The 23,474-nt window shown below is 46.4% G+C and overlaps 1 protein-coding gene and 1 long non-coding RNA gene across 2 annotated transcripts in view; one reads left to right on the top strand and one right to left on the bottom strand.

Moving 5' to 3' along the window:
• galnt9 (polypeptide N-acetylgalactosaminyltransferase 9) overlaps positions 1-23,474 on the top strand; it is a 172,542-nt gene that overhangs the window by 97,267 nt on the left and 51,801 nt on the right. The window lies entirely within an intron of this gene.
• Positions 1,205-19,878, bottom strand: LOC127579372 (uncharacterized). Its single transcript, XR_007957662.1, has 5 exons — positions 19,755-19,878; positions 12,857-12,990; positions 11,455-11,586; positions 3,945-4,111; positions 1,205-1,334 (listed from the first exon to the last, which is right to left on the bottom strand). It is a non-coding gene; the product is annotated as an uncharacterized LOC127579372 (long non-coding RNA).

The raw sequence follows: 23,474 nt of genomic DNA, 5'->3' as shown, positions 1-23,474 counted from the left end.
AGTGATCTCACTGAAACATCTGCCTGGGAGGGTGGACTGGTCTGGGGCTTGGAGTTCCAATGGAAAGAGTGCCCCCCCCCCCACCAACAGATCAGTAATGATGTGTCAGCTCAGATTCTAGATTCGGACTTTAATCCCAAGTCTTCTAATTGTTCCCCACGCAAAGCTCCTCACTACAGGCAGTAAATTCAATATCCCGTGGTCTTTAAAATTCATCACAGCAACAGTTACTGAAAAGTATTAATGAAAAGTATAGATTTAAATACTTTCGTCTTTGCAAAGGCATTGATCCTTGATGGTTGTGGCTGGTGCTGAGGGGAGATACCAGTCCATAATTAGTTTCATCTCCGGAGCAGGTAATGCTGCAATGTCCTATTGCAAGACTGAGATAAACATATGTGACTCATCCAGTAGTTTGAGCAGAACACAGACCAATCAATAGTCTTCATTAAAGTTGGCATGCTTCAATAAGAACTCAGTGCTCTTCAAGTACATTGGGGTGTGTTTCCGTGGTGGTTACCATACTGGGGTAATAATTCAGTGGTTTGGACTATTGATCCAAAGAAATCAATTCAGATCCCACTGTGGTAACCCAGTAAACCAGTTCTGGAATGGCAAGTGGGTTCAAAGTCCAAAATCAAGTTTATTGTCACATACACAGGTACATGTGCAATGAAAAACTTACTTGCAGCAGCATCACAGGCACATAGCATCAGAGACACAACATTCACAAGAAAAAATAAATTAAACATAAATTGTATTCAATGAAAAACTTACTTGCAGCAGCATCACAGGCACATAGCATCAGAGACACAACATTCACAAGAAAAAATAAATTAAACATAAATTGTATTCAATTTTTACAAGAAAGAACACAATTAGAACAACAAAAAAAACAAAGTCCATTTTAGTGCAAGGTGATCAAAGTGGTCACAATGTTGCTAAACTGTAGTGATTCGGGTTGTGCAGGTTGGTTCAAGAACTGAATGGTTGAAGGGAAGTTGCTGTTCCTGAACCTGGTGGTGTAGGACTTCAGGCTTCTGTACCTCCTGCCCGATGGGAGCTTTGAGAAGATGGCACGGCCCGGATGGTGGGGATCTTTATGGATGGATGTTGCCTCCTTGAGGCAGCGCCTCCTGTAGATACTACCGATGGTGGGGAGGGATGCGCCCGTGATGTATTGGGCAGAGTCCACTACTCTCTGCAGCTTCTTACGTTCCTGTGCATTCGAATTGCCGTCCCAGACCATGATGCAACCAGTTAGTAATAGTCAGCCTAAGGACAGCTCAATTCTTGGTAATAATCCAAAAAAGCATTGATCTAGCAGTTCGGTTCTGTAAATTGGTAAATTAGTTTATTATTGTCACATGTACCGAGGTGAAAAATTTTGTTTTGCATGTCATCTATACAGATCGTTTCATCAATTCAGTACATTGAGATAGCAAAAGAAAAAGATCAGATTATTATTTAAATGTTGACAGAGAGCAGTATGCTGTTGTGCAGGGGGACTTGGGAGGGCTTGTGCATGAATCACAAAAGGTTGGTTTGCAGGTGCAACAGGTTATCAAGAAGGCAAATGGAACGTTGGCCTTCATTGCTGGAGGGATTGAATTTAAGAGCAGGGAGGTTATGCTGCAACTGTACAGGGTACTGGTGAGGCTACACCTGGAGTACTGCGTGCAGTTCTGGTCTCCTTACTTGAGGTATGATGCACTTGCTTTAGAGAAGATTCACCAGGTTGATTCTGCAGTTGAGGGGGTTAGCCTATGAGGAGAGATTGAATCACCTGCAACTATACTCGCTGGAATTCAGAAGAATGAGAGGGGATCTTATAGAAACATATAAAATGATGAAAGGGATAGGTAAGGTAGAGGCAGGAAGGTTGTTCCCACTGGTCGGTGAGACTAGAACTAGGGAACATAGCCTCAAGATTTGGGGGAGTAGATTTAGGATGGAGACAAGGAGGAACTACTTTTCCCAGAGAGTAGTGACTCTGTGGAATCCTCTGCCCAGGGAAGCAGTAGAGGCTACCTCATTAAATATATTTAAGACACAATTAGATAGATCTTTGCATAGTAGGGGAATTAAGGGTTATGGGGGAAAGGCAGGTAGGTGGATCTGAGTCCACGGCCATGATATTGAATGGCGGAGCAGGCTTGACAGGGCCAGATGGCCAACTCCTGCTTCTATTTCTTATGTTCTTATAATGTAGTGTTCCTGGTATAGTGTGGTCCTGGTTTTATCTTCAGTAACGAGTGACACTCTGGAACCTCCCAGGGACTTTAGCAGTGTTCTTTCTGATGGAAAACTTGCTCAAAACCCACTCATGGTGGAAGTCCTGAAATATCGCAGGGAAATTAGGCCAAAGTTGTCCCCGGGGTGACTGTTAGTCATCGAGTCATACAGCTCAGAAACACGTCCTTCGAACTACCACCTCCATACCTGTCCACACTAGTCCCATTGCCAGCACTGCAGTTAGGCATTACCATGATGACTGGCCTTCACAGCACACTGCTGGGCTGGAGCCCATCAAGTTTCCTTCCTTTGGTCCCAGGAAACTATTCCTCTCCACTCTCCCACTGTCATACCCCCACTGGGCTTTAACTTCCCAACCTCCTGTTCCCTGAAATCACCCCAACAGACACCCCCTATTTTTCTTCCAGTTTTTTTATTTCAAAAGTGAGCTTTATTCATAATATGCAAAGGAATAAACACAGTGCAAAGAACTGTTTACATTCTTAACGTCATGTGGTCAATACATTTAGTAGTGGTAACATGTGTTTTTAAACCATAGCACTGTTAACCCTCATGTGTCCCCCCTGGGGTGTCACACCACTTCACTGTTTGAGGGGCTTCCCCACCCAACTCTGCCCCTCCATGCGTGGTAGCGGAAGGAGCCCAAACTGTGGTCCTTCCCCACAGAGCCCTCGCATTGGCTGCACCGAGCTTCAGTCCATCCCTCAGCACGGACTCCTGTGCCTTGGAATGTGCCAGTCGACAGCATTCCCTTATGGACATCTTGCCGTGCTGGGAGACCAACAAGTTTTGCGCAGATCAAAGAGCCATCTTTTACCAAATTGATGATCTTCCAGCAGCACGATGTCCGTCTCGGTGTGTGTCCCTGAAACAGCCCGGAGATCAGAAAGTCCTCTGTTACACAGCTGCTGCGGATGAACCAAGACAAGAAACCTTGCATCCGTCTCCATCTTGCTTCCAATTATTCCGAGTAGCCCATGGCCACAATGAAGACCCACCTGTCGATTCACTGCTCACCCTCGAGCCTGTTCCACCATTCAGTTTGGCTCATGGATACTCTGTGACTGAACTCCAGTGTGTCCTCCCCACATCCGTCAATCCCACGGTCAGCCTACAGTCTCAGGTTTGTAAAACCAGGGGGCATTGGTTTAAGGTGAGAGGGGGAAGATCTGCAGGGGACCTGAGGGGCAAGTTTGTCACAGTGAGGGTGAGCTGCTGGTAGAGACAGGTACAGTTACAAAGTGTGAAAAACACTTGGACAGGTACACAGGTAGAAGAGGTTCATAGGGATAGGGACCAAACACAGGCAAATAGGATTAGCATAGGTATGTTCACATTGGAGGTTGTTCAGAGAAAGTCAGCTCCTGGATCTTATGAGGAAAGATTGAGCCAGCTGGGACTATATTCATTGGAGCTTCGAAGAGTGAGGGGTGATCTCATTGAAACATGCCGAGTTCTGAGGGGTATTGGCAGTGTGGATGGTTCTCCTGGTTGGGGGATATCTAGGACGGTAGGAGGGAAATGAGGAGGAATTTCTTCTCTCAGAAAGTTGTGAGTCTTTGGAACTCTCTGCTCCAGCTGAGTCACTGAATAGAGAAATAAATTTCTGGTCTAGAAAGAGCTTAAGGATTGTCCACAACAAGCAAGAAAATGGAGCTGGGCTCAGATCAGATTGGCCAGGACCTTACTTGATGCAGAGTGGAGTCGAGTACTATGGTGAACACTCCTGCTCCCCTTACATCTTCTTCTAGGATACACAAGTGAGTACACGCACTCCTCATTATCTGCGGATCGACGTCCTCCCGAGGTTGGAACCAGACCCCATCCCGAATATTTTCAGAGGCTTTGCACATCACTAAAAAAATTTGAAACACCTTCATTAAATTGGTAAATTGGTTCATTATTGTCACGTGTACCAAGGTACAGTGAAAAACTGTTCTACATGCCATCCATACAGATCATTTCATCACATCAGTGCATTGAGGTAGTACAAGGGAAAACAATAACAGAATGCAGAATAGAATGGGAACAAATATTCCTCCATGCGCGTGTGTTCCTTACCAAAGTCAAGCCGACCACTATCATCACCAGCTCAAAAGGGGTTAAATGTTGCACCATCTCCCATGGAGACAGAGCAGTGCTCAAGGTTACTCCATTAAAGATATGAGCAATTTTATGATATTTTTATATTGTTTTCTTTACTTTCTTTTTTATGTACTCAAACATTGTAATGCTTTAATGTTTTAGAACATTACAAGCAGTGTTATATTTATTTAGGGGTTGTATAGGAGGGGGTTTTAATGGCACTTGCGTTTTTTTGTTTTCTATCACAGATGATGGGAACTGATTAGAAGGAATAGGTTGACAATGTACGGGCATTGGCAGAATCAGAGTCCTCTCAGTTGTACTATATTTCCTTAAAACGATGCAGCTGTTCTAAGCATTCCTCAGCAATCTAATTTTTAAAAATTGACCAAAATTTAATTTGCTTTGTGCTAATTAAACATTCATGTTTATTTTGCTGATTGACCGAAAAACATTACGAGTTAATTGTTGTTATAATGTAATGCGTTAATTAGGGCTGTCCTATCTCGCCCAGTTGGAATTAAATTGCCTTTTTATTAAATTTGTTATTTGGATGTTGAAATTGCTTTAATAGGGCCTATGGCTCAATCTGATTGGCTATTCCTGGGTTTTTTTAGATGTGAATTTCCGACCAGATTTGCATATTTTCATTAAGCCTTTTGCTTCCTGATCAAGGCCTACATGGCAGCTCAGTGAGATTTGACAGCTTTGGTCAACAGTTACTGCACAAAATAGCACTGTAGGAGGTGTGCCCTGAAGGGTCGCAACGCAAAACATCAACTGTCCATCTCCCACCACAGATGCTGCCTAACCTGCTGAGTTCCTCCAGCATCTTGTGTGTTGCAAGAGAAAGGAGTTAACCAGAATCAGATTTATTATCACTGATTTGTATGTCATGAAATTTGTTGTCTTGCGGCAGCAGTGCAGGGCAAAGGCATGAAATTACTATAATTTACAACAAAAATAAATAGTGCGACAAAAGGAATAACGAGGTAGTGTTCATGGGTTCACGGACCGTTCAGAAATCTGATGGCGGAGGGGAAGAAGCTGTTTCTGAATTGTTGAATGTGGGTCTTCAGGCTCCTGTACCTCCTCCCCGATGGTAGTAATGTGAAGAGGGCATGTCCCAGATGGTGAGGGTCCTTAGTGATGGATGCTGCCTTCTTGAGGTACCGCCTCTTGAAGATGTCCTCGGTGGTGGGGAGGGTTGTGTCTGTGATGGAGCTGGCTGAGTCTACAACCCCCTGCAGCCTCTTGCATTCCTGTGCATTGGTATTGGAATTGGTTTACTATTGTCACTTGTACCGAGGTACAGTGAAAAACTTGTCTTGCATACCGATCGTACAGGTCAATTCATTACACAGTGTATTGAGGCAGTACAGGGTAAAAACAATAACAGAATACAGAGTAAAGTGTCACAGCTACAGGGAAGTGCAGTGCAGGTAGACAATAAGGTACAAGGTCATAACAAGGTAGATTGTGAGGTGAAGAGTCCATCTCATCATATAAGGGAACTGTCCAATAGTCTTATCACCATGGAATAGAAGCTGTCCTTGAGCCTGGTGGTACGTGACCTCAGGCTCCTGTATATTCTGCCTGATGGGAGAGGGGAGAAGAGAGAATGACCTAGGTGGGTGGGGTCTTTGATTATGCTGGCTGCTTAACCAAGGCAGCGAGAGGTATGGACAGAGTCCATTGGAGCCTCCATACCAGGCGGTGATGCAACCAGACAGAATGCTCTCCACCGTACGTCTGTAGAAATTTGCAAGAGTCTTTCTTTACATACCAAATATCCTCAAACTCCTAACGAAGTAGAACCGCTGGTGTGCCTTCTTCGTGATTGCATTAATGTGTTGTGCCCAGGATAGATAAGATTTCTTTATTAGTCACATGTACATCGAAATACACAGTGAAATGTGTCTTTTGCGTAGAGTGTTCTGGGGGCAGCCCGCAAGTGTCACCACGCTTCCGGCGCCAACATAGCACGCCCACAACTTCCTAATCCGTACATCTTTGGAATGTGGGAGGAAACCCACGCAGACACACGGGGAGAATGTACAAACTCCTTACAGACAGCGGCTGGAATTGAACCCGGGTCGCTGGCGCTGTAATAGCATTACACTAATCGCTACACTACCGTGCCTACCCTCTGAGATGTTGACGCCCAGGAACTTGAAGCTGCTCACCCTTTCCACTGCTGACCCCTCAATGAGGACTGGTGTGTGTTCTCCCGACTTCCCCTTCCTGAAGTCCACAATCAATTCCTTGGTCTTGCTGACGTTGAGCGCGAGGTTGTTGTTGCGACACCACTCAACCAGCCGATCTATCTCACTCCTGTACACCTCCTCATCGCCATCAATCAAGACCAAAGGGTATAAGTACAGAGTTCCCTGAAAGTGGCCACACAGGCCGAGAAAGTGGTGAAGAAGGCCTATACCATGCTTGCCTTCATCGGACAGGGCATTGAGTCACCTTAAATGATGACAGAATGGATGCGATTGCAACAGGTACAGAAACAAAGATCCATGGATGTTATACGTGTCCCTGTAGCTGTTACTAACCTGTAGAGTTACGAACCCGTCCAGCAACACCACAGTTTACCCAGCCATGTATCAGTAGATCTTACAGAAACAGAGGAGAAAGTAACTGCTCAATGACAGAAATCAACGAAAAATAGTGAAGGCACAGAGCACAGAAACAGGCCCTTCGGCCCACCAACTTCATGCTGACCTTTTGCCCACCTGCCTCAATCCCATTTGCCTGCAGTAGGTCTGTGTCCTTCTGTACCTTGCCTGCTCAAGTGTTTGTCTAAATACCTCTTAAACGTAATGATTGTATCTGGTTCCACCAACTCCTCTGGCAGCCTGTCCCAGACACAGTCGACATGCCTAACACTGGAGGGCACGCATTTCAAGCGAGAGGGGGAAGGTTCAAAGGAAATATGCGGGGCAAGTTTTTTTACACAGAGAGCGGTGGGTGCCAGGAACGCGCTGCCAGGGGTGGTGGTGGAGGCAGATACGATAGACGCCTTTAAGAGGCTCTTAGATAGGCACATAAATATGCAGGGACTGGAGGGATACGGACCATGTGCAGGCAGAAGGGATTAGGTGTCATTCGGTAAGATATAGGATAAGATAAGATATCTTTATTAGTCACATGTACATTGAAACACACAGTGGAATACATCTTTTTGCGTAGAGTGTTCTGGGGGCAGCCCTGAAGTATTGCCATGCTTCCGGCACCAACATAGCATGCCCACAGCTTCTCTGGCACAACATCGTGGGCTGAAGGGCCTGTTCCTGTCAACCACTCTGTGCAAAAACTTGCCCCTCAGATTGCCTCATTTTGTACTGCATTTGGAGAATAAGATTGACAGCAGGAGTGAGAAAGGCCTGTAGTTGTGTTCCCTGGCATGACCTCATTCCCCTGTGCAAGACATCAGTGAGTGCTCCTTTATTAAAAGGACAGAGAACAAAGCCAGTGTCACAGCTGGTTATAACTGGCAGAGCCTATTGTACCGAGTCTATTAATAACCAGGCAGGCTGTCAGAAGTTCAGCAAGATCTGTGTGTTCCAGTCATAAGAGGTTAGCAGGCAGGTTCAACAAATAGTTAAGGCAAACATTGTGTGGGTTTCAATTGTGAAGGAGCTGGGAATTCAACACTGGAGTGAGCTGTCATGAACAAATGAGTTCTGATGAAGGGCCTTCAATCCGGAATGTTAACTTTTCCCCACAGACGCAGCCTGACCTGCTGAGTGTTTCCAGCATTTTCTGTTTTTTTTTCAAATTCCAGCCATTGGAGTTTTTTTTTTAATTTTTATTTAAGAATTGGCAGGTTGTGTTCCGGTTGTGCAGGATGTTGGTGAGGCCACACCTGCACAGTTTTGGTCCCCTGACTTAAAAAAAGATACAGCGGCATCTGAGACAGTCCAAGGGAGATTCACCAGGCCAAGTCCTGGGATAACAGGGTATTCCTATCAAGAAAATCTGGACAGTTTGGGTCTGTATTCCTAGAAGTTCAGAAGAATGAGGGTGACCTTATTCAAGCATGTAAGATCCTGAAGGGGATTGACAGGGAAGATGATGAGGCTTTTTCACTAGTGGGAAAGTTACGAACAAGGGGACGTAGCTACAAAATAAGGGGTCAGTCATTTAAATTTCTTCTCTCAGAGGGGAGTGAATCTGTGGAATTCTCTGCCACTGAGAGTGGTCATTAGATACAGTTAAGGTAGTGAGAGATAAGTATTTGGAAGGTCAAGGAATTGCGGGTTATAGGGAACTGGCACAGAAGAGGCCAATATAGATCAGCCACGATCACATTGAATGATGGGGCAGATGTGAGGGGCCGAGTGGCCTACTCCTGTTCCTATTTTCTTCTGTTCTCGTGTCAGTGCTGCCCAGGGCACTAATCCTGGGCTCACTCCTTCATTTGTAACCCTCACGTTGACTGCAGAGGAGCATTCGTGTTCCACCTCGTGCCTTCTAGGTGCACAGGATTGGAGAGCGGCAGGCAAGGTGGCAATGCCTAGAAATGACAGGGAACAGGTGTGGAGATCCCCAGGGTATGATGGAACGGATGTGGAGATCCCCAAGGAAGGACAGGGAGAGGATGTGGAGATTCCCAGGGAATGAGAGGGAATGTGGAGATCCCCAGGGAATGATGGAGAAGATGTGGAGATCCCCAGGGAATAACAGGGAGAGGATGTGGAGATTCCCAGGGAAGGACAGGCAACGGATGTGGAGATCCCCAGGGAATGACGGAGAGGATGTGGAGATCCCCAGGGAATGACAGAACGATGTAGAGATCCCCAGGGAATGACGGAGAGGATGTGGAGATCCCCAGGGAATGACGGAACGATGTAGAGATCCCCAGGGAATGACGGAGAGGATGTGGAGATCCCCAGGGAAGGACAGGGAGAGGAAGGGACATTCTCCTGGACCTTCATCTACTCCTTCCTCACATTGAAGGCTTCTCCTGTAACTGAGGGGCCACACAGCCAGAGCCATTAGTGCTGGCAGCTCCAGTTAAATGTTCCAGAATCAGTAAAGCAGCCACCACAATCAGAGACCCCACCCACCCCGGACATTCTCTCTTCTCCCCTTTCCTATCGGGCAGAAGATACAAAAGTCTGAAAGCACGAACCACCAGACTCAAGGACAGCTTCTATCCCACTGTTATAAGACTATTGAGTGGTTCCCTAGTACAATAAAATGGACTCTTGACCTCATAATCTACCTCGTTATGACCTTGCACATTATTGTCTGCCTGCACTGCACTTCCCTGTAGCTGTGACACTTCATTCTGCATTCTGTTATTGTTCTACCCTGTACTACCTCAATACACTGTGTAATGAATTGAATTGTATGAACGGTTTGCAAGACAAGTTTTTCACTGTACCTCGGTACAAGTGACAATAATAAACCAATTCTAATTCCAGTTCCCTACCAACAGGTTTATACACGGAGTGTGAGTTAACAGGAGAGTCTCCCAACTGCTACTCTACAAACCCCTCCACCTCACCCCTCCCTATCTCTGGAACATACTCCTTCTCACCCAAGTTGAACTGCAGCATCAGGCTCGGTTGCTCACTGAAGAAGCTTTCTTTGTTTTTAAAGTCCAGTTTATTGTCATCTGCACAAGTCCATGTGTGCACAGGTGCAATGAAAAACTTACTTGCAGCAGCATCACTGGCACATGGTATCAGATAAGCAGCATTCACAAGAAAAATGTAAATTTAACATAAATTATAAAAAATTATACAAGAAAGAACATAATTAAAACAAAAAATAATCCATTGCAGTGCAAGGTGGTCAAAACAATCACAGTGTTGCTATACTGAGGTAGTGATTAGGGTTGTGCCGGTTAGTTCAAGAACTGAATGGTTGAAGGGAAGTAGCTGTTCCTGAACCTGGTGGTGTGGGACTTCAGGCTTCTGTACCTTCTGCCCGATGGGAGCTGCGAGAAGATGGCACGGCCCAGATGGTGGGGATCTTTGATGATGGATGTTGCCTTCTTGAGGCAGCACCTCCTGTAGATACCACCGATGATGGGGAGGGATGTGCCCATGAGGTATTGGGCTGAGTCCACTACTCTCTGCAGCTTCTTACGTTCCTGCGCATTCGAATTGTCGTCCCAGACCATGACGCACCCAGTCAGGATACTTTCAACAGCACATCTTTAGAAGTTTGTTCGAGTGTTCAGTGACAAGCCAAACCCCCTCAGAAAGTAAAGACACTGGCGCGCCTTCCTTGTGATTGCATCCATGACAGGCCCAGGTCAGGTCGTCCGATATGTTAACACCCAGGAATTTAAAGCTGCTGACTCTCTCCACTGTGATCTCCAAATGTAGACTGGCACATGTTCACCCTCCTTCCCCTTCCTGATGTCAACAATCAGTTTGAGCAGTGTTCTTACTGAGAACCCTGCCCTCTGTACCACCCCAGGTGAAATTCCAACATGTGTGCACAGGTGCAATGAAAAACTTACTTGCAGCAGCATCACAGACACAGAGCATCAGCTAAGCAGCATTCACAAGAGAAACATAAATTTAACATAAATTATACAAGAAAGCATAATTGTGACTGGGCCCTTGTAACAACTCCTGGCTTTAAGCTGCTCAAGGCTTTCAATTCTGACTAGCTTGTTGTTCATCAGGTCTCACAGTTTCCATTGCCCCTTTGAGTCGTCCTGTGCATCTGACAAGACGAACTGCTTTGATAAACAGTAATCCGAACAAAATACTTTCTATTCGGGATGTGGGAAATTGTGGATAAGAAGCCACAGAAATCTGCGGAGGATCTTGTAAATGGATTGTGTCAGAATGTATTAGTGCTGAAATGTGAAACCTGATGATTTTGTGACATCCAAATCCTCTCTCGGCTACAGCACTGAACCATTAGTTCCAAATCTCCATGAATGAATACACAGCGGGCATCCTGCAGTTACAGCCGGTGAACAGAGTGGAATCCCATAGTGAGGCGGGCTAGCTTATTTCTGCTGCTGCTCTCCAACCCCGTCAGACGTCGGAATTTGACGGGTGTCAGACTGCGGGTAATGGATTAGAAGTGGATAAATGAGAGACAGAATGGTAGATTTTGATCAGTGTAACTCACAGGGAACAGGAGGCGAAGGGACCAGCACTTTTCTGTGTAATTACTTCATTTCTTCATCAAGCCAACAGAAGGAATCCAGGCAACATGTGGTCTCTGCCTCTGGTATCCTGCGGCACACACAGCAGTCTTTGCCTTTAAGATAAGATATCTTTATTAGTCACATGTACATCGAAACACACAGTGAAATGCTTTTTTGCGTAGAGTGTTCTGGGGACAGCCCGCAAGTGTCGCCACGCTTCCGGCGCCAACATAGCACGCCCACAACTTCCTAACCTGTACGTCTTTGGAATGTGGGAGGAAACCAGAACACCCGGAGGAAACCCACGCAGACACGGGGAGAACATACAAACTCCTTACAGACAGCGGCCGGAATTGAACCCGGGTCGCTGGCGCTGTAATAGCGTTACGCTAACCGCGTAATAGCGTTACACTAACATTACCGTGCCTGCCAAGTGAACCAGATGAACTGGTGTTTGGAAGCTGCTAATAATTGGATCAGGTGTAAACAGGCCCCCAGTAGTCAATCTTATTCTTAAAGATTTCTTTTTATTTATACTTTCAGGGGGTCTGAGCATCACTGGCAAAGGCCCATTGCTGGCTGCCTGTGAGAAGGTGGGGTGAGCTCCCTTCTTGAGCCCTGCAGTCTGCAATGGGGCAACTTAAAGGCAAATGGATAGACAGATAAATATTTCTGAGTCAAGGACTTGGAGGAGAACCTGCGGGTGGTGGTGTACCCCCGCTCCTGCTACCCTAGCCCTCGTGGTCGGTGGAAGTCGTTGGTTTGGGAGGAGCTGTCAGCGTAGCCTGGGCAAGCAAGTGCAGTACGTTTTGCAGACAGCACACACTGTAATGACTGTGCGCTGTGGGTGGACAGAATGCCTGTTCAAGATGGTGGATGAGGTGCCAGTCAGATGGCTGCTTTGTCGTGAATAATGTGGTGCTTCCTGAGAGTTGTTAAAACTTAACAAGGCAAGTTAGTTGCATTCTAACACACTCCTGACTTGTGCCTTGTAATGGTGGGAAGGCCTTGGGGTGCAAGGTGGTATTGGTATTGGTTATTGGTTTATTATTGTCCGTTGTACCGAGGTACATTGAAAAACTTGTCTTGCATACCGATCGTACAGATCAATTCATTACACAGTGCATTGAGGTAGTACAGGTAAAAACAATAACGGAGTACAGAGTAAGGTGTCACAGCTACAAAGAAGTGCATTTCAGGTAGACAATAAGGTGCAAGGTCATAACAAGGTAGATTATGAGGTCAAGAGTCCATCTCATTGTATAAGGGAAACGTTCAATAGTCTTATCACAGTGGGATAGAAGTTGTCCTTAAGTCTGGTGGTACGTGCCCTCAGGCTCCTGTATCTTCTACCCGATGGAAGAGGAGAGAAGAGAGAATGACCTGGGTGGGTGGGGTCTTTGATTATGTTGGCTGCTTCACCGGCAGCGAGAAGTGTAGACAGAGTCCACGGAGGGGAGGCTGGTTTCCATGACGTGCTGGGCTGTGTCCACAACTTCCTGCAGTTTCTTGCGGTCCTAGATATTAAGGGAATCAAGGGAAACGGGGTTAGTACAGGGAAGTACAAGGGGCTGAATGGTCTATTCCTGCTTCCAGTTCTTATGATCTAAAAGTTAGCACCAAACAGGTGTCATTAACTTCAAATAAAGGGAAGAGCAAGTGTTGATTAATGAAGCCAGCCTGTGGTCAGGAGGCATGGCCCGTTTTTATGATGGACACCATCATTGTCTCCACTTCATAACATAACAGATATTTCCCGAGGGAGTCCAACAACACAGGTTTTCGTGTAGTGGCAGTTGTCTTGAGAGACTGAATTCATTAAAATGTTTGGAATGTGGTTTTGAAAGGTCAATTTAATCATGGACTGAAAGGTCAACTTAATCTAGACACACCGTCACTGCAACTGCTCAGTGTTAACATGGGAAGTAGATCAGTACAGCACAGGAACAGGCCCTTCGGCCCACCGTGTCTGTGCCAACCATGATGCCAAATTAAACTAGTTCCATCAGTCCGCACATGGTCCGTATCCGTCCATTCCCTGCCTGTTCCAGTGCCTCTTAAATGTCACTATCGTATCTGCCTCCAAACACCACCCCCAGCAGTCATTCCAGGCACCCACCGCTCTCTGTGTAAAAACACTGCCCCGCACATCTCCTTTAAACTTTCCCCCCTCACCTTTGAGACCTGCCCTCTAGTATTTGACATTTCCACCCTGGGAAAAAGACTGACAATCTACTCCATCTATGCCTCTCAAAATTGTACACACACGCACACACGCACACGCACACACACACACACACACGCACACACGCACACACACACACACTTCCACAGACATACATATGCACACAGACACATGCACACACACCCACACACATATTTATACATATGGACATGGACAATAATGTTTGCCCGCTCCCTGTTTCCTGGACCTCCTCCATTGACTCTCTGCCCTAATCCCCTCCTTTCTTCACTCACTCCTCCCTCAACAGCCTCCCTCGTTCACCCTCCATCCCAGTTCCCTCCTCTTCACACATCCTCCCTCTCATCTTGATCTCCTCACTCAGATTTCCCAGACCTTCTTACGGCAGAGAAGGAGGCCGTTCAGCCAATCCAGTCCATTCCCTGTAACCTACTCTCTCCCGCAACTTCATTCTGCCTCAGCCCTCTTCCCTCATTCCCACCCTGCCCCTCGGTTCCCTCCATCGTTTCCCCTTCACCTGCAGTACAGGCAGCCTAGGTATGAAGGTTTGTAACCAATATAGTTGCTCCTCCCCCTGAGGCAGGCTCTCGTAGACTGTGCCCATGGGATCTCCCTTACAGCCAAGAGACTTCGCACTTAGTCAAAAATTCCCCATATTTTCATGACCACAGGGATAGTCCACCAAACATTGCACTTGGTCACCACCAAACTTCTTCAGTTAACTCAATCCATGAATTTATTTTCACCCAGTCATAAGCTGTACCCTTCCATGGGAATGTGTCTAGCATTACTCCATGTTCACTTCAACCCCCTTTGATCCACCCAGTTGTGCCAATACGCACGCAGTTCTCTTTGAACTCAAAGGCTGAGTGAGTTGTCCAGAAGCAAGTTTATTACTGAGATGCTGGGGTTTCGAATAAACACACACCCTGCAAACCTCAGGTGATCGGGTCGGGAAGTTACACAACCTCAGAAGCCGAGTCCACTGCACAGAGGTGCATTTCTGAAGAGTTTCTCGGTTTCTCTCTCTCTCCCTCCCTTCATCTGTTGCAGCAGCTTTGTGTTCTGTTGCTAATCCTGATGGAGCAGTTTACCTCCCCGCAGAACAGGTGAAAGGTTACACGGAGTGGCCAAGCAATCATTTTGCATTTTGTTTACCTGACAGCCACGTCTCTGTGATGTGTGGATGTTATTAAAGTCTAATCATTACCTGTTTCTTCTCACTTCTTTGTGACATAGAAGGAGACCACTCTGTCCATTGAGCCAATGCTAGCTCGCAGACCAATCCCTCTCTGAATCTGAATCTCACTTATAAATGTCTGGCCAAGGTACTGGACGTTACCAACAGCTGGAAAAAGTCAACTCAAACACTGTGCAAAGAGAAAATTGAGAACTAAAATTTGTTAACAGGGCATTTTCTCGAGTAAAGGATGAAATAAGAACATAAAACGCAAGAAACATTCGGCAGGTCAGGCAGCATCTGTGGTGGCAGAAGCAGGGTTAACGCTGCAGGACACCTGATGATGGGGCTTTGACCTAAAAGGTTGATCCTGTTTCTCTCTCCGCAGATGCTGCCCAACCTGTTGAGTGGTTCCAGCATTCTCTGTTGTTATTTCAGATTCCCAGCATCTGCGGTTTCCATGTGGAGGACGTCCAAACAATCTGCTGAAGGAATTCAGCGGGTCGGGCAGATGTTGCTTCGACCTGCTGGGTCCCTCCAGCATCTTGTGTGTTGCTCGAGCTTTCAGCACCTGCAGTCTCTTGTGTCTCCATTGAAGGGTGCCCACCTCGTCTTGGTGAAGCAGCCAGTATATTCAAAGACCCCATCCACCCGGGTCATTCTCTCTTCTCTCCTCTTCCATCAGGTAGAAGATACAGGAGCCTGAGGGCATGTACCATCGGTATGCAAGTTTTTCACTGTACCTCGGTACAAGTGACAATAATAAACCAATACCAATACCAATCTACTGAAGACTTACTGACATCTGCAGTACAAACCCCTGTCTGGGTCACAAGCCACTAAATTACTGACAATACAGTAATTTTAACTAACCACTTTCCTAGTTACTATTTATTGGTTTATTTTTGTCACATGTACCAAGATCCAGTGAAAAGCTTTTGCTTGCGTGCCATCCAGACATAGGTACATAATTTTCATGGAACGTTATCAGTTTTAAAATCACTTCAGGGTCAAAATTTAGAGTTGAGGGCAGCACTGTGATGCTGCACTTGTGCTGCTACCTCACAGCCCCAGAGACCAGGGTTCGATCCCGACCTCCGGCGCTGTCTGTGTGGAGTTTGCATGTTCTCCCTGTGACCGCGTGGGTTTCCCCCGGGTGCTCCGGTTTCCTCCCACATCCCAACGTCGTGCAGGATGGTGAGTTAGTTGGCCGCTGTAAATTGCCCCTGGTGTGTGGGTGAGGGGTGGGAGAGTTGGGTTGGTGGATGGGTACGTGAGAGAGGACGGGTCACAGGAATATTAGTGAAGGAATGGGATTGATGGGATTGCTCTGCAAGCTAGCATTGACTCAATGGACAGAGTGGTCTCCTATGTCATGAAGAAATGGGAGGAAACTAGCAAAGATTAGAACATAGAACAGCACAGGAACAGGCCCTTCGGCCCACAATGCTGTGTCGATCTAATTAAATTAGTAATCAAATGCCCAACTGAACTAATCCCTTCTGCCTAAATATCCATTTCCTTACATTCCCTACACATTCATTTGTCTATCTAAGAGCCTCTTAAATGCCTCTATCGTATCTGCCTTCACCACCACCTCTGGCAGCACATTCCAGGCACCCACCACTCTGTGTAAAAAACTTGCCCCGCACATCTCCTTTCAACGTACCCCGTCTCACCTTAAGTGCGTGCCCTCTGGTATTAGACATTTCAACCCTGGGGAAAAAGATACCGGCTGTCTGCTCTATCTATGCCTCTCATAATCTTACAAACCTCTATCAGGTCTCCCCTCAGCCTCCGACGCTCCAGAGAGAACAACCCAAGTTTGTCCAACTTCTCCTTATAGCTCATGCCCTCTAATCCAGGCAGCATCCTGGGAAACCTCTTCGGCACCCTTTAATAACATCCACACATCACAGAGACGTGGCTGTCAGGTAAACAAAATGCAAAATGATTGCTTGGCCTCTCAGCGTAACCTTTCATCTGTTCTGCACGGAGGCAGACTGCTCCATCAGGATTAGCAACGGAGCACAAAGCTGCTGCAACAGATTAAGAGAGGGGGAGAGAGAAACCGAGAAACTCTTCAGAAATGCACCGCTGTGCACTGAGTCTGAGGTTGTGTAACTTCCCACTGACCCAAAGTTCGACCTGATCGCCTGAGGTTTGCAGGGTGTGTGAGGTTATTCTAAACCCCAGCATCTCAGTGATAACCTTGCTTCTGGACAACTCACTTGGCCCTTGAGTTTAAAGAGAACTGTGTGCATAAATGCAGAAATTCAAAGTGAAGGAATTTAAATAAACCAGCATGCAAAGTGTTAGCTTAGAAAATAAATTGGCAGTTGAAACTATGAAGAGAAAGATATTTGCTGCCAACTCGACATTGGGGTTGCTTAAACCACCAAGATCCACTCCAAAGCTTTGCTCACTCCAGAGCAAAAAGCAATTATCACTTAATAAATTTAACAGTCTGGGAACCAGGTGCAAGTGGCAAAAAAAAATGACCTTATTGAAATATTTACATTTTAAGTGATAGAAAGAAAGACAGATTGCGTTTCAAATAAATCTCAGAAAACATAACCACAACACTAAAATTGAATTAATAGCTTATTGCTGGATGCAGATGTTGGGAAGAGTTTCAGAAGCAGGGAGCTGTGCCAAACAGAGCTGGAAGTTTAAATACTAAATGTCCAAATTGAAGTCTGACGTTAGGGAGCAAGAAACAAGATGCTGGGGGATCTCAGTGGGTCAGGCAGCATCTGTGGAGGGAAATGGACGGTCGATGTTTTGGGTCAAGACCCCTCATCCGGTCCAGACCCAAAACGTTGACCGTCCGTTTCCCTCCACAGATGCTGCCTGACTCGCTGAGTTCCTCCAGCATTTTGTTTGTTGCTCCAGATTCCAGCATCTGCAGTCTCTGGTGTCCACCTCTGACATTAGGGAACTGAGGAACCTGGGTGGGTCTACTGTCCAACTCACCTGGAAGTTTAATTTACACGACATTGGTGATAATGGCCATGTTTGTAATGCAGGTTAAACCTAATGATGTGAAACAGTGTAAACATTGTTACTTGTGAGCTTACTTTAGCCCTCTTGGTATTGGTATTGGTTTATTATTGTCACTTGTACTGAGGTACAGTGAAAAGCTTGTCTTACAAACCGATCGTACAGGTCAATTCATTACACAGTGCAGTTACATTGAGTCAGTACAAAGTGCATTGATGTAGTACAGGTAAAAACAATAACAGTACAGAGTAAAGTGTCACAGCTACAGAGAAAGTGCAGTGCAATAAGGTGCAAGGTCACAACATGGTAGATTGTGAGGTCAGAGTCCATCTCATTGTATAAGGGAACCATTCAATAGTCTTATCACAGTGAGGTAGAAGCTGTCCTTAAGTCTGGTGGTACGTGCCCTCAGGCTCCTGTATCTTCTACCCAATGGAAGAGGAAAGAAGAGAGAACCTTCCTAGTGAGTGGCAACTCAGACCATCTTAGCATGTTAATCAGCACCATTAGAGATTCCAGATGATATCGTAAACTGTTTGTATCCACATTCAGTAATCTTTTTGCATAAATACAGCACCTTGAGTAAACATAAGGAATAAGGAGTCAGAACAGTGATGGTCCAGAGTCCCCTAATTCGATAAGATCAGAGGTGATCTGACTGAAGCACACTTTCCCCATACCCTTGATTCCCTTAATGCCAAAAAAGTCTCTTGGCCGGCATCCTGACCTTACTCAGCGACTGAGACTCCACAGTCGAGTGCAGGAGATTCCAAAGATTTGGGTGAAGATCCCGTCCCTGTGGTAAATGTCCAATCCTTCAAACTCATCCCCAGCCACATCCCCGGAGCAGGTGACCCAAAGCCCGGACCAAGGAGGAAGGTTGTGAAGACTGCCGTGAGAAGTGGAGAGGTTTACGGTGGTAGTTCCAGAGCTCTGGCCCGGGTTACCAGTGGTGAGGGCACTGAATCTGTGGATGATCAGGGGGCCAGAATTAGAGGAACACTGGGAGTTCTGTGACTTCGGAAGCAGTGTCCAGCCTCACTGATGGATAAGCAACCCACATTCTGGCAGTAGAATCGTCACACAGACAGTGGACAATGATAGTTGCACACAGAGTGTTACTTCACACACAAGCACACAGACAGTGACAGTCACACACAGCGTCACAGTCACACACAGACAGTGACAGTTGTGGACAGCATCAGTCACACAGGCAGTGACAGTCATACACAGCGTCACAGTCACACACAGGCAGTGACAGTTGTACTCCATGTTACAGTCACACATGGGCAGTGACAGTCATACACAGCGTCATAGTCACACACAGGCAGGTACAGTCAGACAGTGTCACAGTCACATACAGGCAGTGACAGTTGTACACAGCATCACACTCACACACAGACAGTGACAGTCATACTCCATGTTACAGTCACACCTGGGCAGTGACAGTCATACACTGTGTCACAGTCGCACACAGGCAGGTACAGTCATACACAGCGTCACAGTCACACACAGGCAGTGACTGTCATACACCATGTTACAGTCACACATGGCCAGTGACACACATAGAATGATGGTCAAAGACAGAGCATTGCTATCATATACAAGCAGTGATAGTCACACACAGAGTGTTACAATGACACCCAGAGGTTACAATCACACACGGAGATAAAGTTTTGCCAGGGCTGGGTCCTGTCCAGCACTGGTTGGGGAGTTGTGCAGAGCTGACACAACTGTCCCACTACAGGGCAAAGGAACCTCCTGAAACACCCAGAACTGGCCAGAACACAGGCTGCAGCCTTGGCCTGCGTTGGGGAGTGTTTTACCGTCCGGTTCCTCATCACCAGCAGCGTTACTAAAGCAACTAAAAGTTAGGCAGAAAAGAGTTAAAGTACCTTCTATCCCTAAATTATTAATAAGAAAGCTTCGGCGGAAGAAATCGGCAACTCTCGTCACGTTCACAGAGGCGAAATCCTGCATTCTGCTGCAGGACGTGTGGCTGATGTAACAAGCTGATTCTGAGTGCGTCCCCACTCCAAGCACACACCACACACCATTGCGACACCGCGTTAATGTTTGGCCAGAAAATTACAGGGGGCCGGTTTAGGATTCTGAACTTCTCCATGCAAGATTGCGATAAAGGGCACGTAAGAATTTCCAGACACCTGCCACTGGAGTTTGGCGCAGCTGAAGAAAGTTAAATTGTTTATGAGCTGGGATTAGCTGCTGCTCCAGTGAGAATGGAAGGATCAGTCATGTATCGTTCATCTCCTGATGCACTTAAGACTTTATGTTGTAATTTAATTTGGGTTGTTTGGCCATTTCTTCGAGGTCATTTGTATAGAGGCAAACTGGTTTGTATGTTAAGCAACAAACAATCCGCTGGACAATTTGGCAGGCCAAGCATCATCTGTGGGGGGAAAGGAATGTTGACATCCGGGGTCAAAACCTCGAAACGTTGACAATTCCTCTCCCCCCACAGATGCTGCTCGACCCACTGAGTTCCCCCAGCAGATTGTTTGTTGCTCCAGGTTCCAGCGTCTGCAGTCCCCTGTGTCTCCTGGTTGATATGTTGTTCTAAAGAGAGAATGTTAAGGCAGGAAATTTTGGAAGAATCCAGAAGGCTGCGGAAAAACTTCCAGCCCTTGGGAATATCAGCCACTGCCTTTTTCACATCCAACCAAGAGCAGGAGGGGGGTATCAGTTTAATGTCTCTTCTGAAAGAGAGTGTCTCCTTCAGGGCAGCACTTCTGTGGTACTGGAGCCTCGATCTAACAGGCTCAGCCGTGGGGTGGGACGAACCCGCGGTCACTGACTCCAAAGCTAGCGAGCAGTGTCCAGTTAGCTGGAGCTGGTCAGTTAATGTGATCCGGAGACAAGAGCTGAAGAAAATGGCCTTTCAGCCCATTAAGTCTGTGCCTGATCTTTGCTTGAGCAGTCCAAAGCTCATCTCACCATTTGTGCCCCAACCCTTAGCCTTGGATCTTGCTGTGCTTCCTGTAAGGGAAAATGGCCTCAATGAAGAGCAAAATACTGCAGATGCTGGGAATCTGAAATGAAAGCAAAAAGTGCTGGAGATACTCAGCAGGTCAGGCAGCATCTGTGGAGAGAGAAACAGAGTCAATGTTTCAGGTCGACGACCTTTGATCAAAAATGGTTCTGAGCAGATAAACAATTCTGATGAAAGGTCGTCGACCTGAGATGTTAACTCTGTTTCTCTCCCCACAGTTGCTGCCTGACCTGCTGAGTGTCTCCAGCATTCTCTATCCTTGGCTCAGCCACTATCTGCCCGAGGTCTCTGCTTAAATCAATTCTCCAAACGTCGCTCAGTGACAATTTGAAATCATCACTGTCTCCCCAGACAGAGCAATGGCCTTTACAGATTCACACGCTCAAAGCTGCCTTGTTCCAACAGAAATGTCATGGTGGAAATAGAACACAGAACAGTACAGCACAGGAACAGGCCCTTCGGCCCACCATGTTTTGCCAAACTAATTAAACTAGTAATTAAATGCCCAACTAATCTAATCCCTTCTGCCTGCACACTGTCCAAATCAAGAATCCAGGAGAAATCTTGCTCCTCAGAGAGTGGTGAGATTAAGGAACACATTCCCACACGAAGTGATTGGGGAAATTAACATAGATGCACTTAAGGAGAGGGAATGAGACTTTTGGGATTGCTTTATTGGGGGCTAGGATGGGCACAGTGGACTGAATGGCCTCCTTTTCTGTCATAATAAGTAAGTAAAGAGGATCTGATGGAGGAAAGAACTGAAGGGTTGAGAGCAACCTGTCACCCACTTCCATCTGTGTTCAACGCCACCTCTCCCTCTCCCCTACCCGGCTCCACCTGCCTGTCATCCCTCACCCCTCCTCGATGCACCAATCACCCACTGGCTCCTCTCTCACCACTCCCCTCACCTCCTTGTACCACCCAGCTTCCCTCTTGTCTCTCAGTCCTGGTACGGGATATCAAGCTGATACATTGACAACCCCTCTCCCCCCACAGACGCTGCTCGACCCGCTGAGTTCCTCCAGCATCGTGTGCGTTGCTCCAGATTAATGACTGTGGATGAAGCTGCTCAGTGTGATATGAACAGGCTGAACGGGTTTGCTATTTACCGAGTGTCTCATCCCTTGGTCTGGTTCAACCTGTCATCAGTCGTTGCTGATTCACACTCAAACTGACATCCGCTTCAGGAGCTTGGCTCACGTGGAGTTTACTGTGAAAATCTGAGGCTGCTATCACTTTGGTGTGGCTTCACTGCATTATCCAAGTGAAATCATTGAACTGGTGAGAAGGCATGGCCTTTAACAAAGTCCCGCATGGGAGGCTGCTCCAGAAGGTTAAGTTGCTTGGCATTCAGGATGAAGTAGCCAACTGGGTTCAACATTAGCTTAGCGGGAGAAGCCAGAGAGCAGTAGTAGATGGTTGTCTCTCTGACTGGAGGCCTGTGACTAGTGGTGTGCTGCAGGGATCGGTGCTGGGTCCGTTGTTGTTTATCATCTATATTAATGATTTAGAGGATAATGTGGGAAACTGGATCAGCAAATTTGTGGATGACACCAAGATTGGGGGTGTAGTGGACAGCGAGGAAGGTTATCAAAGCTTGCAATGTGATCTTGACCAGCTAGGAAAATGGGCTGTAAAATGGTTGATGGAATTTAATGCAGACAAGTGTGAGGTGCTGCACTTTGGGAGGACAAACCAGGGTAAGACTTACACAGTGAATGGTAGGGCTCTGAGGTGTGCGGTAGAGCAAAGGGACCTGGGACAGATCCATAGTTCCTTGAAAGTGGCGTCACAGGGCATTGAGAGTTGGGACGTTATGTTGAAGTTGTACAAGACATTGGTGAGGCCGAATTTAGAGTATTGTGTGCAGTTCTGGTCACCTACCTACAGGAGAGATACCAATAAGCTTGAAAGAGTGCAGAGAAAATTTACACGGATGTTGCCGGGACTTGAGGACCTGAGTTATAGGGAAAGATTGAATAGGTTGAATATTCCCTTGAGCACAAGAGAATGAGGGGAGATTTTATAGAGGTATACAAAATTATGAGGGGTACAAACAGGGTGAATGTATGCAGGCTTTTTCCCCTCAGGTTGGGTGAGACTAGAACTAGAGGTCATAGGTTTAGGGTGAAAGGTGAGATATTTAAGGGGAATCTGAGGGGAAACTTCTTCACTCAGAGGGTGGTGCGAGTGTGGAACGAGCTGCCAGCGGAAGTGGTGGATGTGGGTTCAGTTGTAACATTTAAGAGAAGTTTAGATAGGTACATGGATGAGAGGGTTTGGAGGGATATGGTCCGGGTGCAGGTAGATAGGATTAGGGTCGGCATGGACTAGATGGGCTGAAGGGCCTGTTTCTGTGCTGCAGTGCTCTGTGACTCTAACTTTGGGTGTTTTTGAACTGTTCTTGCTGTGAAATGTCCTGAAAACATTACACTTTGTTACATGAGGTGTACATGAGATTTTACTGGTGTTCCAAGCCATAAATGCTGTTTACCAAAACTTCTAGCCCTTCAATAATCATTTAATATTTGTAACCCCCTCACATTAATATTTAAGAATTTAGTCAATTTTAAAACAAATATTTTTTATTAAGTTTGTTTGT

This window comes from Pristis pectinata, chromosome 17 (genome assembly GCF_009764475.1).
Source record: "Pristis pectinata isolate sPriPec2 chromosome 17, sPriPec2.1.pri, whole genome shotgun sequence".
Lineage (NCBI taxonomy): Eukaryota > Metazoa > Chordata > Chondrichthyes > Rhinopristiformes > Pristidae > Pristis > Pristis pectinata.
This window is presented reverse-complemented; position numbering and strand designations above follow the sequence as displayed.